The 18,170-nt window shown below is 31.1% G+C and overlaps 1 protein-coding gene across 1 annotated transcript in view; it reads left to right on the top strand.

Moving 5' to 3' along the window:
* Positions 1-393: 393 nt before the first annotated feature.
* Positions 394-18,170, top strand: part of LOC118200546 (recombining binding protein suppressor of hairless-like) — a 182,798-nt gene continuing 165,021 nt past the window's right edge. The window contains exon 1 of the mRNA XM_085827591.1: positions 394-533. The gene's annotated coding sequence lies outside the window, so the exon portion shown is untranslated. The remainder of the gene's footprint in view (positions 534-18,170) is intronic.

The raw sequence follows: 18,170 nt of genomic DNA, 5'->3' as shown, positions 1-18,170 counted from the left end.
TTTTTTCTTGTTCTTCTGAAGCTAAAGGTGATCACGTCACAAATTACTGAGAAAGCGTTTATTCCTCATTTAACAGATTATTATTTTTTTTATTGCAAACTGAAATGAACATGACAGAACTTTTGAGTAATAGTTAGAAATATTTACGTTAATTCCCAACAATAAGTATTCCAGCTGCTTATATATTTATATTTATAGCTTTTAATCTCTAAGCATTTTATACACACTAAACGAATTCTTAATCAATTAAATTAAAATTAAAGGAACATTTTTGTTTTGCAATTAAAAGTGAATTTAATATGTTTTGCAGTTTACAGAAAAATATGCTTTAGTTGTTATAATTAATACCAGATGGCAGCACATGCTTCATTGCATTGAAAATTTTTAGTTAAGCCTAAAATGTTCTTTTCGGAATTCATATGCAGTGTTAAAAGTGTTGTGTTCAGTTCTTTACTGTTTTGTGAACTGTTTTACCTCAGATATAAGCTTGAGTGCTCTGGCTACTCAAAAGTGGTCGAAACAATTCGGCAACAGTAAGTCTGATTAGTATTTCTTACTTTATTGTATTTGGCAGAATGTCCCTTTAAACAGTACTCAGAAGTATTTGATGTTATGGCATGCGTTATGTAATCTTCATAACATCACATTTGCATTTGCGCCTGTGAAGGCTTTGCTTAATATTTAATAAATCTACTACTTTTTCATTTTCAAAAAAAGATAAGGCGTTAAAGGACAGTATAATTCTCTATGTCACGTGACTAGAGTTTAGTGTAGAAGGGCGAAAATGTAAACATCCCACTTAACGTGCGTGTATGCGTAAATATAAATTTTATCCATTGGAATTTTTTAAACATATTATCTGTTGCTTTCAAATTCGTAAAACTTATTATGCCTTAGTCAAGGTTAGAATAAAATGATATTTAAAATGAAAAATGAAATAATGTTAAATGTAGGCGTTTTTCTTTTCATGTTTTATGTGTCTTTCTTCATTTCCCCCCTCACCTGTTTTTTTTTTTTTTTTCCCTGTTAGTGTATGTCAGAAATATTTCTTTGGTGTTGAAATCACCGCCTCTTAAACCGATTTAAAGTATGTTGTATGTTTGTTTTGTTGCGAATTTATAAATGCGCAATTCGTGTAGAAGTTCGTAAAGATTTTAATATTCCAAAGCAATTTTAAAAATCTCTCTAATTCTGTTTAAACAAGAAGTGAGTAAATTAAATTTCCCTGTTATTTTTTTATTAATCAAAAACGTCATCTGTATACTTATTAATACATGAAATTAAAGTTGCGTTATATAATTAATTTTTTTTTAATCTATATGTTTGTAAAATTTGAGAAGTCTGTTATGATTGACTAAATATTGATTAAATAGAATTCTGAATTTTTAGCTGTACAAATCATGGGTGCAGATATAGAGGAAATGTTTTCCTAATTTTTTTTTAGTAATACCCTTAATACTTTGAATATGATTTTTCAGATTTCATCCTCTTTACTGACGAACTGTTTTTAGTTTTATACATACTACATGGCAAGTTTAACCTGTTTTACTATAGTGAAAAAAAAAAAAATATATATATATATATATATATATATATAATATAGTCAGTCGCGGGAAGGACAGGGTAGAATGGATTTAGTGCGATAGTTTCATCATATGCAGTTTTTATTTATTTATTTATTTTTTTTTTATATATATATAGAAAGAATAGTTTATTTTTAACCAGATGGTATAATAATTTTTTCACATCAGATTTTACTATGTAAACTCTTATTATCTCAATATCAAAATTATTTTTGTCCTTCCATTCTAGGCGTGCTAAATAAATAATTTGAAGTAATAATCTTGCATCTTATATGTTGTGGTTGAAAGTAAGAAAAACCCACTGTTTTTGTTGTGTAACTTCTTCAAAACACAATCACTGCATGGCGTCGTCAGTTCATCAGTGTGGTTTATAACTATTGAACTATGTATTTCTAGAAATTACAAAATTTTCTTTCAGATATCCGCGCGATAAAAAATTGTTTCATTACTTTACAAATATTACATCCGGTGGCTATGCATACCAATAAATTAATTTTAATTCCGAGTCGCATCTGAACATGATGTATTTAGAAACATTTAAATGGAATTTCTAAATGTTCCTTGGGGATAAAACGAGATTATAGCAGTAAAGAGCTAAAATTTGTTACGAATTACTGATATTTTCATATAACTATTAAGTTTTGTAAGGAACGTGATGTTTAGATTTATTGTAGGAATTGTGCAAACGTATATATGTTTTAAAATCGTAGGTAAACCTAGAAAATCTGAAAGTCAATTGAGTTAAAAAATTCTAAAGGACTGAGGATTTCAGAATAAATTTAACATTTCATAGTAGTAGGACTGGTTTATATTATTGTATGTAGACTAAATGTAAACTAATGCGGTATAGCAAAACCACATTCTCCGGAGCATCAACGGATACAAAGGTTGCTTTGCGGTTACCCATTCTTGTATTTGTTGCTTGCTGTCAACTTCCTTATAATAAGTCGGCTAACTTTAAGTTTTTTTTTTTTTTTTTTTCTTTTCTTCTTCATTTAAATAAAGAAACTGATTTCCGGCTTCCACCCTATAAGTAAAGAAAATGGAAAATAATATAAGTAAAGAAAATGGACTCTCCCGCCCCTTGCACCAAAAGAAAAAATCTGATTGACCTTTTTTTTAGCCCAAATGGCGTTAGCCAAGAAGGGCTATCAGTCTCAAAATGTTGAACCATTTTTCAAATTGTAGCAACCAAATATTATCCGCCTGTATTACATTCAAAATCACGTGAAAATCCCCCTTCCCCAAAATAACAATAATAAAAATCTGAAAGGTTTCAGATTTTAAATTACGTCCAAAAGGGGCGTTTTTTTTAACGTTTTGTGTGTTACCTTTATTTCTTAAATATCGTGTTCTTTTCACTTAAACCATAAAATTCAGTTCAACAGCAATGTCGCAACATAATTTTAAAATGAGCCTATCTTTAGAATTTCCGATACACAGTACCGCGCGCTGGAGATAAAAAGTTTTTTTTATCCTCCGTAGAGAGTGTTGCCATTGCTAACTTTTAAATTCTTGAGTTTGTTAATCAAAAATTCGTTAAAGTTTTATAAAATATGAAATCGATAATAAAACAAATTCCAAATTTCAAATTTGGTCTTCCACATGCCCATATTCGTAGGAGGATTACGTCATTCAAAATTTGATGGCTCTATGTGCCGTTGTTTTATCACAATACGAGAAACATACATACAGTGTCTCAAAAAAAGTGATGGGACACTTGTGCTTTACAAAAGGAAACTGCAATAAAATAAATTTAAAAAACATGTAAAATTTTTTGTGGGTGTGTTTCATACTTAAATTTAGTAACAATTATTACATAACATACATTTTCTCAAAATATTAAAATATTAATTTAATAAAAATACAATTGTTTAGAACGGAGCAAAAAATGGCTCACATAAGTGATGGGACACTTACTTTTCCATCAAATATTTATCCAAAAATTTTACTTTTTAAAAGGTTTTAATATTTTGTTGGATTTCCTTTTACATTTAAAACGTGATTTAATCTTCTTGGGATGGATTCAACTAATTATTTTGTGATTTCTGGAGTGATTTTACCCCATTCTTCTTGAAGCAATGATTTTAATTGTTGTTTTGAAGAGATGGCGTGTTTGCGAATTCTTGATTCCAATTCCTGCCAAATATTCTCTATGGGATTTAAGTCTGGGGATTGTGGTGGTGTTTTTATTATTTCAGGACAGTTATACAGCAGCCAGAGTCTAACGTTCAAAGCAGTGTGCTTGGGGTCATTGTCCTGACAAAATTTAAAATCGTTATGAAGGGTCAATTTTCGTGCTGAAGATTTCAAATTTTGATTTAAAATGTCAGTATACTTTTACTGATCCATTATACTGTCAATAAAAACAAGATAACCAACTCCAGCGGACGACATACACCCCCATACCATAAATCCACGTCCACCACGTTTTAATGTTGGCACCAAGTTCTGTTTGCGAAATTCTTTCCTGGGTTTTCTCTACACCAAGATTATACTATCAGAACCAAATATATTAAATTTACTCTCATCAGCAAATATAACTTCATTCCAGTGATCAGAGTTCTTATTTATGTTGGATTTAGCGAAAGCCAGTCTGAGTTTTCTATTCTTTTCACTTACGAAGATTTTTTTCCTGGCTGCTCTACCGTGATATCCAGCAGATCGAATTACTCTTCTAACAGTCTCAGGATTAACAATTACTCCATATAATGCTTGACAATCAGCAGCAACTTTAGGAGCACTCATTCTTGAATTTTTTTTTTTTTAATATTTTGAACAATAATTCGCTTTATTCCATTGGATAGCTTTGGTGGTCGGCCGGGTCTTCTTATCCTGAATCATATGATTCATTTTATATCGTTTAATTATATTGAAAACTGTTGTATGACTCATGTTAACTGTTGCAGCAGTTTCTCTAATAGATTTTTCACGTTCAATATGCAAATTAATAACTAATTTTCGAATTTCAGGCAAAGTTTCTTTTCGTTTAGCATTCATGGCTGCACAGAGCTAAAAAACACAAAAATTCCAAAACAGACTGGAGAGAAAGACTGCAGACGATTTTATAAATTATTGCTAATTGCTTTTGAGTAAAAATAAAAACCCCAAAAAATATATTTATTGTAGTACGTAGTAGTATCTAATCGTGTCCCATCACTTATGTGAGCCATTTTTTGTTCCGTTCTAAACAATTGTATTTTTATTCAATTATTATTTTAAAATTTTGAGAAAATGTATGTTACGTAATAATTGTTACTAAATTTAAGTATGAAAAACACTCACAAAAAATTTTTACATGTTTTTTTTAATTTATTTTATTACAGTTTCCTTTTGTGAAGCACAAGTGTCCCATCACTTTTGTGAGACACTGTAAGTAAAGAAAATGGACTCTCCCGCCCCCTGCACCAAAAAGAAAAAATCTGATTGACCTTTTTTAGCCCAAATGGCGTTAGCCAAGAAGGGCTATCGGTCTCAAAATGTTGAACCATTTTTCAAATTGTAGCAACCAAATATTATCGGCCTGTATTACATTCAAAATCACGTGAAAATCCCCTTCCCCCAAATAACAATAATAAAAATCTGAAAGGTTTCAGATTTTAAATTACGTCCAAAAGGGGCGTTTTTTTAACGTTTATTTATTAAATATCGTTTCACTTAATCCATAAAATTCAGTTCAACAGCAATGTCGCAACATAATAATAACTGGAGATAAAAAGTTTTTTTTTTATCCTCCGTAGAGAGTGTTGCAATTGCTAACTTTTAAATTCTTGAGTTTGTTAATCAAAAATTCGTTAAAGTTTTATAAAATATGAAATCGATAATAAAACAAATTCCAAATTTCAAATTTGGTCTTCCACATGCCCATATTCGTAGGAGGATTACGTCATTCAAAATTCAATGGCTCTCTGTGCCGTTGTTTTATCACAATACGGGAAACATACGTACATTTATGCAAATTCTTCATTGTTTAATTTCTTTAAATATAATACAGGGACGATAGTATTTGGTGGCAACGATTTGAAAAGTGATACAGCCTTTTAAAGTTTTCAGCGCAAAATCGCAAAACGAAAACAATAGTCCTTCAGGAAGAAATCCCCTTTGGACTAAAAATTAAGGAATCTTCATGAATGTAGGTATGTGTCTCACATTATGAAAAAACAAGGGTACCTAGAACCATTACGTTTTGCATAACGGTAGCCCTCCACTCGATGTATGAGCACCTGAAAGCCCGAATTTGTAATTTGTTTTATTGTTTATTTCATATTTTGAAAAATTCAATGAATTTTTATTAAAAACGCAACGATTTCTAAGCTAGCAGTGGCAACACTGCAAGGAATAAAACATTTTTGTCTGTAAATGGAAAAACGCCCGTTTGAACGTAATATATAAAAAAAAAATTGGGGGGGGATAATATAGGGCGATTATTAAGCCGTTATTCACATAGGTTATTTAATTTGTCTGTTAAAAATAATTATAATTAATGTGTCTAAAATTTGCAAAAACTCTGAAATTACAAAAGCAAATTAAAATTTTGATGCTAATTTATTTTACAGTATGTGCTAAATTTGTATATTTATCAAGTATGTTAATTGGATTTTTTTCTACCCACTTACACTGCGGGGGGAAAAAGGGGGCAATTCTCTATTTCCCGTTCTATTTGGCCGATTGACAAAATTCAACTTGCGTTTTTCATGTCTCAAAAGCACAATTTAGGATATATACTAGATTTATATATAGCATTGTTCTAACATAGGAATTTTGACACAAAATCGGACTTTTTCTGAAATAACATGCCGATTGTTTTTCCATATTTCGAATCTACGACTCAGATTATGGCGAAGTGCCTAGTATTATAAAAATCGCACGAATAGTTTTTAAAAAATTAGCTCTCAAAATTTTAATGTCTCAATGTAAATAGAACTTGGTATATATTTTATTAATGTCCCTTTTTTTTATTAAACTTATTTGAGGCTTCCTTTCACATTTCGAAATTTAGATTCATTCCAATAACATTCGCCTATTTTTTATGATTTATTTTTAGCCCAAAGGGCTATGAATTTCGTTTTGGCATTTTGCGTTGAAAACTTTAAATGTCGGTTCACTTTTCAGACTGTTACCACCAAATATTACAGCCCTGTATTATATTAAAAAAATAAAAAAATGGAGAATCTGCATAAATGTGTGTTTGTTTCTCGCATTGTGATAAAACAACGGTACTTAAAGCCATCAAATTTTGAATAACGTACGTTTCCATCCGAAAATGGTCATCTGGAAGCTTTTAACGAATTTTTGTTTAACCCTTTGTTGCATACAAATAATCTAGAGAAGTTAATCGAAAATGTGTGTATTTTTTCTACTTAAAATAACCTTAGTAATAATAATAATAATAATAATAATAATAATAAAATTATTCAAATTTCCTTTTAAATAATTGCTATTGTTCACTACAGTGGACTGCATTCATATACGTACATGCATACAAATCTCTTCCCAACGATTCTAAATGGTAAATCTACAACTGACATGTACATACAGATCCCCCAAAATACCTTCATTTCGTCGATTATGGTGGAATTCATTTTGCTACGATTTTGTAACCTGTACCTATGGATTCAAATGTCAAATGTTCTAGAAATTCCTTGCCCAACATAAACATTTCCAGTGGTGTTTTGGCTTGATAAGCAGTACATTTGGGTTTCAATTCACTCTTTTCGGTAGATCTGTATTTACCCACTCTACAATTTTCTCAAACTGACGTTTAAAATAAAATGTCTAAAATTATTAATTATGAATAAAAAAACGGCAGTATAAGAAAATGTAAGCAATATTATATAATGTTTACTATGAGAAATTGCACTAACTTGGAAACAGAAGTAGCAGCCATTTTGCAAATAGTAACGCTTTACTTAGTGATGCTATACAGCCATCTGTGATCGACAGTTGAAAGTTCTAATAATATAGTATGAATAAACACAGGAATGGAATCTGTTAAGGCATTTACAGAAGAATAAACAAATTTAAACTTTTGTCTTCTAGAGTGGACATGATGCAACAAAGGGTTAAGAAACGCAACGATTTCAAAACGAGCAATGGCAACACTGTACGAAAAAAAAAAAGTTTTTATCTCTAGTGCTGTCCAATGGAAATTCTAAAGATATGCTGTTTTTAAATATGTTGTGATTTTGCCATTCAATTGAATTTTATGTGGCGTAAGTGCCGAGAACGTGATACTTAATAAATAAAATTAACACTCAAAACGTTAAAAAAAACGCCCCTTTGGGCGGAATGTAAAATCTGAAAGCTTTCAGTTTTTTTTTTTTTAATTTGTATTTTTAAATAATATTTTCGAAAAAAAATGTATTATAATCTATAAAAGTTTCACCATCATCTTAAAGTAGATGTATTTCTAAGCATACCTGCAAAAAATTAGTCTTTTATTCAAAATTTCCGAAGATTTAATTTATATGTTGGCGCGTTTTGAAATTTGACATAGTATTTGTTGAAAGGGTAACATCAAATGTGGTTTAGGCACTTTGTTAAAATTATTTGAAAGTGGGAGCGATGTGACTTTTTTCCGCTAGCTGAAGAAATGTAAATCACTAGAATCTTTGGAAGCATCCATTATTTGAAGACAATGTTGTTTCGGAGATCTGGCATAACTACGGAGAGCGATAGATTTCATTCGTGGCACCTCCGGATGTGAACCATTTTCCGTTTTCACAAGAAAATATCTTTTCGCGTCAAAGAGAAAACAGCACCTCTTCAAACACTTAGTGCTGTCATATATTGAGTCCTTAAACGGGCAGTGATGAAAATGCGGAACTACTTACAAAATCTCTTCGAAAATTAATATTTTATATGTGTTTATTTTAATCAATGGATTTGGGCAATACATAGTTGTATACTGATTTTTCAAAACCTGCAGAACAAATAGACGTTAGGATGGTGAAAAAAACTGACAGTATAGAGGTTGTTCGCTCATTTTTTAGAAGACTTTGCTTTTCCCTGCTATAAAAAAATCGTCTGCTTGGAAAAAAAATTTTTACCTGCAGTTTATTTTTGAAAGTGTAAATTATCGTCTGCTACTTGACAATCATGTTTTCATGCAAAATGGCGCTTTTAAAGAAGCAGTGGACGGAAGGCTATTGTTCCGGTTTGACTAGAAACTTTCACTATGCGGATGTTCCGGTTTGATTAGAAACAAACTTTTCTCTGCCTCGGAATGGCAACAGTGAGAACTTGACTTTCACAGCTATGTTTGTGCTCTTTCCGAAGGAAATTATTCGTATTTAATTATTAATAAAGGCTGTGAAAGCCATGATTTTTTCGGTATCTAAAGGAACTATGGACAGTATTGTCAATAAAAAAGGGGGAAAAAAAGTCAAAGTAAGGCTTCAAAGAGAAGATTATTCAAAATACACATCCAAGGAAAAAACAGAATGTTTCGAATGTTGAAAGGTAAGAACACTAATGTTAAAAGAAAATCTGCGAAGTCGAAGGACAGTTGCATAATCATTAAAATGCTCAGTATCAACTGTAAACAAAGTAATTAATGCTGATTTGAATCTTATAAATGGGGAAAAAACGTAATGTCCATCGTCATTTCCCAGTACAAACCTCCGAAAGCAGAACGCGCTGCAGAATTCTCTATGAGAAACAATTACTCGGACAAAAATGGGAAAATGTCACAATAGATGAATCTTGGGCATATTTAAATGACCACTACAAAAGAGATCCATTTATTATCATCAAAGAGAAGAAAACCTCTTGGAACATGGTTTAAAGTATCTACAGAAAGTTTTTGAAAGGGATTTATGATTGTTGCTGATTTTTGATATAATGAGAAATAAAAATTAAAGAGAGTGCTGAAAACAGTTAAGGTCAATGCCACATGTTATCAGGAACATATTCTATACCCAGTTTTCAAATATAAAATACCATCTCTTTATCCACAGTGCCATCAATCAGTAGAACTGCAGCAAGGGATGCCTTCGTTGAGGAATTTCTGAGGGAAACTGCCTCGTATACACATGGAAAAAACCGTGAAAACGCCCATGCAGCCAGCCCGTTCGTGGGACTCGAACATCGGACCGAACTACCAGTGTTCAGCGACTTTACCGCTCGGCCGCTGGTGGGCACTAGGAATGCATGGTGGGAAAAGCCTCTGTAGCGAAATGATGCATTTTATGCTGTTATTAGAAACCTGCTCTTTGCTTAATGCAGTCTGTAACCTCATTTTATGCATCTTAGCTGTTAGAGATATTTAACTTACATATCTACTGCAGGTTTAATTAAAACTTTCATATGTGGCTGTAAGAGGCTTAATATAATATAATTTAATATAATACTTTTTCATGGTAATCTTTTTTTTTTTTTTCAATGTATACAAGGATATGGTCATATATGTCACGTATGTTTATATTTACGTAGAGTATGTGGTGCTCAAGTTATTTGTCGCCGTAAGTTAATAAACAAGAAAATCTAAAAGGTTTCAGATTTTAACGGTCGTCCAAAATGGTTTGTTACAGTTTTTTTACGATGTCGCTGAGCTCCCAGTCTACCAGTCTGCTCTTACATTTATTCGTTTACCAACCCTTCCTTTTTTTTATTTAGTCTAGAGGGGCAATTTGCCCAGAACGACTATCGAAAACTCAAACTCCATTTATAGTGAACCAACGCAAAATGCTGAAACTAAATTATTAACACTATTTCATCATTGTACTCTAATCCTGTTTGGTCCACGGAATCCAACAGTTTCAAGAGAAGTCATTGCTGTTTCGGAACTAATGTAATTGTCAGTATTTTCTTCGAGTGTCTGCTCTAGTCTTGTGACATTTGAAACTACATCTGCATCATTTAAGCATTGAAAGCCCGGCTCAGTCGAATCGCCATCGAACCATTCCACGTTGTTTTTCCCGATCGACATTTTCGAAGAATTGTATTTTTTTTTTAGTCCAAAGGGGCAATTTGTCCAGAAAGACTATTCATTTCGTTTTGGCGTTTTGCGTCGATTCACGCTAAGCCTTGTTTGACTTTTCAAATTGTTGCCACCAAATATTATCGCTCTGTGTTATATTTAAAGAAATGAAATAATGAAGAATCTGCATGAATGTATGTATGTTCCTCGCATTGTGATAAAACAACGGTACCCAGAGCCATCAAAATTTGAGTAAAATAATCTTCCATAGAATATGGGCATGTGGAAGGCCTAATTTGAATTTGGAATTTGTTTTATTATCGATTTCATATTTTGTAACACTTAAACGAATTTTTGGTTTAAAAAACTAAACCATTGCCAAGCGAGCAATGGCAACACTGTAGGGGGGGATTATCTCCAGCGCTCGAGACTGTATGGGAAATTCTAAAGATAGGCTCATATTAAAATTATTTTGCGATATTGCTGTTGAACTGAATTTTATGGTTTGAGTGCGTAGAATAGGATATTTAATAAATAAGGTAACTTACAAAACGTTGAAAAAACACCACTTTGGACGTAATTTAAAATCTGAAGCCCTTCAGATTGTTGGAGGGGGATTTTCACGTGATTTTGAATATACCATGATCGAAAAAATGTTATTATTGGTTTTACTTTCGTCGAGATTTTGCTGCTCTTGCGCATGGATAATCTGCAAACCGAATAGTCTGCACCCGCATAATCCGTAAGTAGTGTAATATATACAATAAATTTCCTTAAATTGCATTATTTTAAAATTAATCCTTATTACATTATTTCTTATGTAGCGCGACGATGCAAGTTCTTACCTAACGATTCCGCCAATAATTGTACTAAAATTTGCAAACTGAATCCTAAATTAGTCAGTCAGAATAAAGCAAAATTCTTTCATTCTTAACAAAGATTTCATTTTTCGAGCCACGTTTGCCATCTTCAAATATATCATAACAACGTGAAATTTTTTTTAAAGAACGCGCGCATGTTTTGCATCGACTTTCAGGCACTTAGAAAGGTGTGGGAGCAGGATGTGGGGTATATCAAAAATTTGTAATTGTGTGTGAGCGCAACACATAATTTATACAATCACGTTTTGTACATTGTCTAGAATGCTGATGTGTACGTTGACCATCATTATTTTCTAAACCTTTGCACCTAAAAATTTTCTCTGTAGGACGTGTAAATTTATCTTTTTATTATTATTATTATTTGGTAGTATTTCGAAAATTCATAAATGTGTGTACTGTGTGGGCGCAATACATAATTTATAAATTAATGTTTTGTACATGTCTAGAATGCTCATTTGTATGATGACCATCTGTCTTTTCCAAGTCCCTGCCTCTAAAACTTTTCCCTGTAGAAATTGTAAATTTTTCTTTTTAGCCCAGAAGGCTATTAATTTCATTTTGCATTTTGCGTTGACAACTTTTAATATCCATTTCACTTTTCAAATTGTTGCCACCAAATATTATCGCCCTGTGTTATATTTAAAGAAATTAAATAATGAAGAATTTATATGAATGTATGCATGTTTTCCGCATTGTGGAAAAACAACGGCACCTACAACCATCAAATTTGGAATAACATAGTCCTCCACCCGAATATTTAGTAAAACTTTAATGAATATTTCATTAACAGACTTAAAGATTTCAAAGCGAACAATGGCAACACTGTGCGACAGCTCGAGAGACTGTGTTTCGGAAATTCTAAAGATATGCTCATTTTAAAATTATTTTGCGATATTGCTGTTGAATTGAAAGTTATGGTTTAAGTGCGAAGAACATGATCTATATATATAAAGAAGAATGTCTGTGTGTGTTGTTTGCAATTAGCTCAGTCACTACTATAGCTGCCATCACCAAACTGTCTACAATTCTTTTCTGGGTCCTGGGAAAGTTCGACGTCCACTTTTTACCTCCAAAAAAGTAGCTAAAATCAGAGATATTAATTAAAAACTCTGAAAACGCTAATTTTCGCCCTCATTTTCCCGAGTGGCAACAGTCTCGCACGCTGGAGATGAAAATCTGATTTATTTTGTGAAGTGTTGCCATTGTTCGCTTTCAAATCGTAGAGTTTGTTAATAAAAATTCCGAAGTTTTATAATGAAATAAAAGTAGCATTACCAAACATTAAATACTTTAATCCCGATTCCAAAAATTCGGGGGAAGCCATTTCAACTTTTCCCACCTTCGTTCGGCTTTAATCAGCCGAGATATTAATTATAAACTCTGAAAACACTCATTTTCGCCGCTCATTTTTCCGAGTGGCAACAGTCTCGCGCGAGATAAAATTGCTTTATTTCGTCAAGTGTTGCTACTGCTCGCTTTCAAATCGTAGAGTTTGCTAGTCTTAAGTTCTGCAAAATCTGTATATATAAAGAAGAATGTCTGTTTGTATGTTTGTTTGTTTGCGTTATTGATTTTCGATCAATTATGATAATTTTTTGTGACATTTAATCGAGTAAAATTGAATATAGGTGACATATTGGATGGAACTTGAGTTTTTACGGCATTTATTTGATTAGAAAGACGAAAATCATTAAAAACTGCGTGCTATTGCCGCTGATACAATGAGAGAGAATTAGATTACAGCGGTACTCGAAATCTGACTTAACTGGTATCGGGTACTTCCGCTAGTATTTAATAAATAAAGGTAACACACAAAATGTTAAAAAAAATGGCGCTTTTGGGCTTAATGTAAAATCTGAAAAACTTCAGATTTTTTTTTTAATTATTTGGGAGTAATTCGAAAAATTTATAAATGTGTATAAATAAAATTATAAATGTAATTATAAATGTAAATTTATAAATTTATAAAAGCGCATTACATAATTTATTAATTAATGTTTTCAGCATGTCTAGAATGCTCATTTATATAATGCACGTTAACACTGGATGGAGAGAGAAGTGGTGTGAATGCTATAGAACCAAGCATTGCATCTCTCACAATTACTGAGGCTATCAAAGATAATACGCAAATGTATATTTGCCTGTGTTGTCTGAGTTTTCGGCATTTCAGATCATTTTCATTGTTTATTCTCAACGCCATAGCTAAACGCGTCGTCTTTTCTTTTTCTCTTCCCGTGAGCAAATGAAATCAAGTCAAACTAGTACATTTGGGTATGAAGCAGAAATTTAGCAGTAAATCAACGAAAAAAAGAAAAAGCCTTCATTGGAAAGAGAATTTCAGTAAGATGTTGGGGGGGGGGGGAGCACACGAGGAGGAACCGTTTCCACTCGGGTCTTTCTTATTTCAGCTTAACACCTGAAATTGTTTTTTTAATTACCTTCATCACCTTATTTGATTTTTATGCTTCTGCTTTTATTTCTTTTTGTTTATTTATTTATTTTGCATTCTGCTTTGCAGAGACCTATAATTACTTCTTGTACTTTTGTAGGTGCCGAAAGTAAGGATCTTTAGTTCTTATTTTTTTAGGTTTTAGATATTGCATGAATGATCTTTTGCCATTGTTCGTGTTTTGTGTAGTAAGACCGGTTCATAGCTTTGGTCGTGTAATTTTTTAAAACGTTTATGTGCAGAATATATTCGCCATACAAGCCCATTCTTACGCTGAAGATTTGGAAATAGTCGAAGTTTAAAAATGCCATTAATTACATGTTACAAAGTTGTCCATAAAAATTTAAAAAATTAAACATTTTTTTAAATGCTAAAGTTTTTTTAAGGAGTAATATTTTAATAAAAAAATTTTTTAGGCATCATATTCATCACGATTTGGCCCATTTTCAAAATTTGCTTACATATCTTGTCCCAGAAGAAAAGAAAGAAAATTCGAGAGAAATTAATATTTAAAGTTTAATTTGAGCAATGCATTGCATAAAGATGACTATAAATATATTTCTACAATTTAAAGTATAAAAAAAAGCAATTAAAATATTTTAGATATGAATTTAGCAAATCAATAAAAATAATTTATCTTCCACTTCATGTCAAGTCCGTTACCTTGAGATTATTTTACCCACAATTAATTTGTATATCTGCCTAAAAGGAGCAGTACACATTCAGTGACATATTGCCTCCTTTAGGCGAATTTACAAACTAATTGTGAATAAAATAATCTCAAGGTGTTGACATGACATGAAGTGGATGACATATTATTTTTATTGATTTGCTAAAGAAAAAAATTTCTGTAATTAATTTTTATCATGAATATAACACATTAATAGTTCATATTTAAAATAATTAAATTTCTTTATTTAAAAAAATAAATTAGGCTACAAAACAAAGAGGTTGAATAACATAAAACTTGAAAGGGACAGGCATTTTTGCCTACGATCACATTTTTTAAGCTTTAACCTAAAAAATTTCAATTGTTTTTTTAATATTTTAAATTGTAGAAATATATTTATAGTCATCTTTATGCAATGTATCTCTCAAATTAAACTTTAAATATTATCTTGAATTTTCTTTCTTTCCTTTTGGGACGGCTTGTGTAAGCAAAATTTGAAAACGAGCCATTTAATTTATTCATTCTAATTCACCATAAACACAAAGCTTTTAATTTAGACTTGCTTCAGAAGTAATCCATGTCATATAAATCTATAAATCTACTAAAGTTCGTCATCGGCATTAAGTAACCGAGAACTTTCCTTGAAAATTTTCAGGGTATTTTTGTTCTAGATGTGATTATTTCTATATTTTTTAAATTAAAATTAAAATATATAGTTCTTGTTTAATGTCTTTCTTTCGTATATTATCGAATTTCATGGGTAGTTTTTAATAATTCTTAAAAATTTACATTTAATTTGGGTATTTTGAAGTGTATTTCAGATACTTAAATTGAATATAAAATCTCATGTGTCATTTTTCGGACTTTATCTCAAGCAAGAAAATGTTATATACGGAATTTTTACAGAATATATTCAATACATTAGAATTGTTTTTGCATATGCAAGGTTTCTTTTATCATATTCTCTGAATCATAGTTGATAGCAATTTCAATAGAATATCATTAACAACCTAATAAGTTTGAAAAAATGACGTTTTTTCTTTCGCAATTTTCACTTAGATGATATGTAGATGCTAATCATAAAATAGCGCATCTTTTTCATACTTTCCCACGATGTTTTCATACCTTCCCACGATGCTGAATAACTGAATGACGTAAGACCTAAATATATTCGAATAATTCACTGTAAAAGACTCAGAAGTTATATTAATCTACGTATGTGTTTTGTACTCTAATATTAAAGATGGCTAAAATACTTTGTGTCCATTGCCCTTACATAGAAATTTGAATTTTTAACTTTTTTAACTAAAGAAAGCGATTTATGCACAGGTCAGAACATCTTTTCATTAATGTATACCCTTCACAAAAAAGATGGGCAGTTCTGTATCTTCCATTCTACAAGGCCGAATATTGACAAAATTTGACTTCCGTTTTACATTTCTCAAAAACGCGACTTAAAATATTTATTACATTTGTAATATAGCTTTGTTCTGACATAGGTATTTTGACACAAAATCGAACTTTTTCTAAAATGACATACCGATCTTTTTTTCTATATTTCGATTTTACAACTCAAATTATATCTAACTATTAAATTTTGTAAAATTTGGTGAGAAACTTTCCGAGAAATTAAGAAATTTATCTTGGCACACTTTTTTTTGCTGTCGCCAAGAATGATTCACTTGGCAGAATTCTTAATTTATGGTAACCTATTTTCCTTTCCTATTCAGTGCATGAGCGGAAAAATTGCATCCTTCATTCTTTTAAATACTTTTAACAAAGTTCGTAAACCACATTTAGGGTTAGTATACAGTGTCTCACAAAAGTGATGAGACACTTGTGCTTTACAAAAAGAAATTGTAATAAAATAAATTAAAAAAACATGTAACAGTTTTTTGTGGGTGTGTTTCATACTTAAATTTAGTAACAATTATTACATAACATATATTTTCTCAAAATATTAAAATAGTAATTTAATAAAAATACAATTGTTTGGAAAGGAGCAAAAAAATGGCTCACATAAGTGATGGACACCATTAGATACTACTACGTTCTACAATAAAAATATTTTTTGGGGTTTTTATTTTTACTCAAAAGCAATTGGCAATAATTTATAAAGTCGTCTGCAGTCTTGTTCTCCAGTTTGTTTTGGAATTTTTGTGTTTTTTAGCTCTGTGCAGCCATGAATGCTAAACGAAAAGAAACTTTGCCTGAAATTCGAAAATTACTTATTAATTTGCATATTGAACGTGAAAAATCTATTAGAGAAACTGCTGCAACAGTTAACATGAGTCATACAACAGTTTTCAATATCATTAAACGATATAAAAAGAATCATATGATTCAGGATAAAAGAAGACCTGGCCGACCATCAAAGCTATCCAATGGAATAAAGCGAATTATTGTTCAAAATATTCAAAAAAATCCAAGAATGAGTGCTCCTAAAGTTGCTGCTGATTTACAAGCTGTTAATCCTGAGACTATTAGAAGAGTAATTCGATCTGCTGGATATCACTGTAGAGCAGGCAGGAAAAAATTCTTCGTCAGTGGAAAGAATAGAAAACTCAGACTGGCTTTCGAAAAATCCAACGTAAATAAGAATTCTGATTACTGGAATGAAGTTATATTTGCTGATGAGAGTAAATTTAATATATTTGGTTCTGACGGTAGAATCTTGGTGTAGAGAAAACCCAGGCAAGAATTTCGCAAACAGAACTTGGTGCCAACAGTAAAACATAGTGGAGAAGGAGTTATGGTATGGGGGTGTATGTCGTCCGCTGGAGTTGGTAATCTCGTTTTTATTGACAGTATAATGGATCAATACAAGTATATTGACATTTTAAATTAAAATTTGAAATCTTCAGCACGAAAATTGAACCTTCATAACGATTTTAAATTCTACCAAGACAATGGCCCCAAGCACACTGCTTTGAACGTTAGACTCTGGCTGCTGTATAACTATCCTGAAATAATAAAAACACCACCACAATCTCCAGACTTAAATCCCATATAGAATATTTGGCAAGAATTGGAATCAAAAATTCGCAAACACACCATTTCTTCAAAGCAACAATTAAAATCGGTGCTTCAAGAAGAAATGGGGTAAAATCGCTCCAGAAATCATAAAAAAATTAGTCGAATCCATACCAAGAAGATTAAATCACGTTTTAAAAGTAAAAGGAATCCAACAAAATATTAAAACCTTTTAAAAAGTAAAATTTTTGGATAAATATTTGATGGAAAAGTAAGTGTCCCATCACTTATGTGAGCCATTTTTTGCTCCGTTCTAAACAATTGTATTTTTATTAAATTACTATTTTAATATTTTGAGAAAATGTATGTTATGTAATAATTGTTACTAAATTTAAGTATGAAACACATCCACAAAAAATTTTTACATGTTTTTTTAATTTATTTTACTACAGTTTCCTTTCGTAAAGAACAAGCGTCCCCTCACTTTTGTGAGACACTGTAGCTTATAATAAATATGCCAAATTTCAGAACGCGCCACTGTATAAATTCACGTACATCTTGAGAAGTTTTGAATAAAAAACTCTAAATTAATGCAGGGATGCCTAGAAATACATCTACTTTAAATTAATGCAGGGGTGCCTAGAAATACATCTACTATCAATTGTATTTTTATTAAATTACTATTTTAATATTT

Source organism: Stegodyphus dumicola, chromosome 12, assembly GCF_044657685.1.
Source record: "Stegodyphus dumicola isolate Sdum_Otavi_A_Nest chromosome 12, ASM4465768v1".
Lineage (NCBI taxonomy): Eukaryota > Metazoa > Arthropoda > Arachnida > Araneae > Eresidae > Stegodyphus > Stegodyphus dumicola.
The sequence above is the reverse complement of the archived record's forward strand: the minus strand, read 5'-3'. Positions and strand labels throughout refer to the sequence as shown.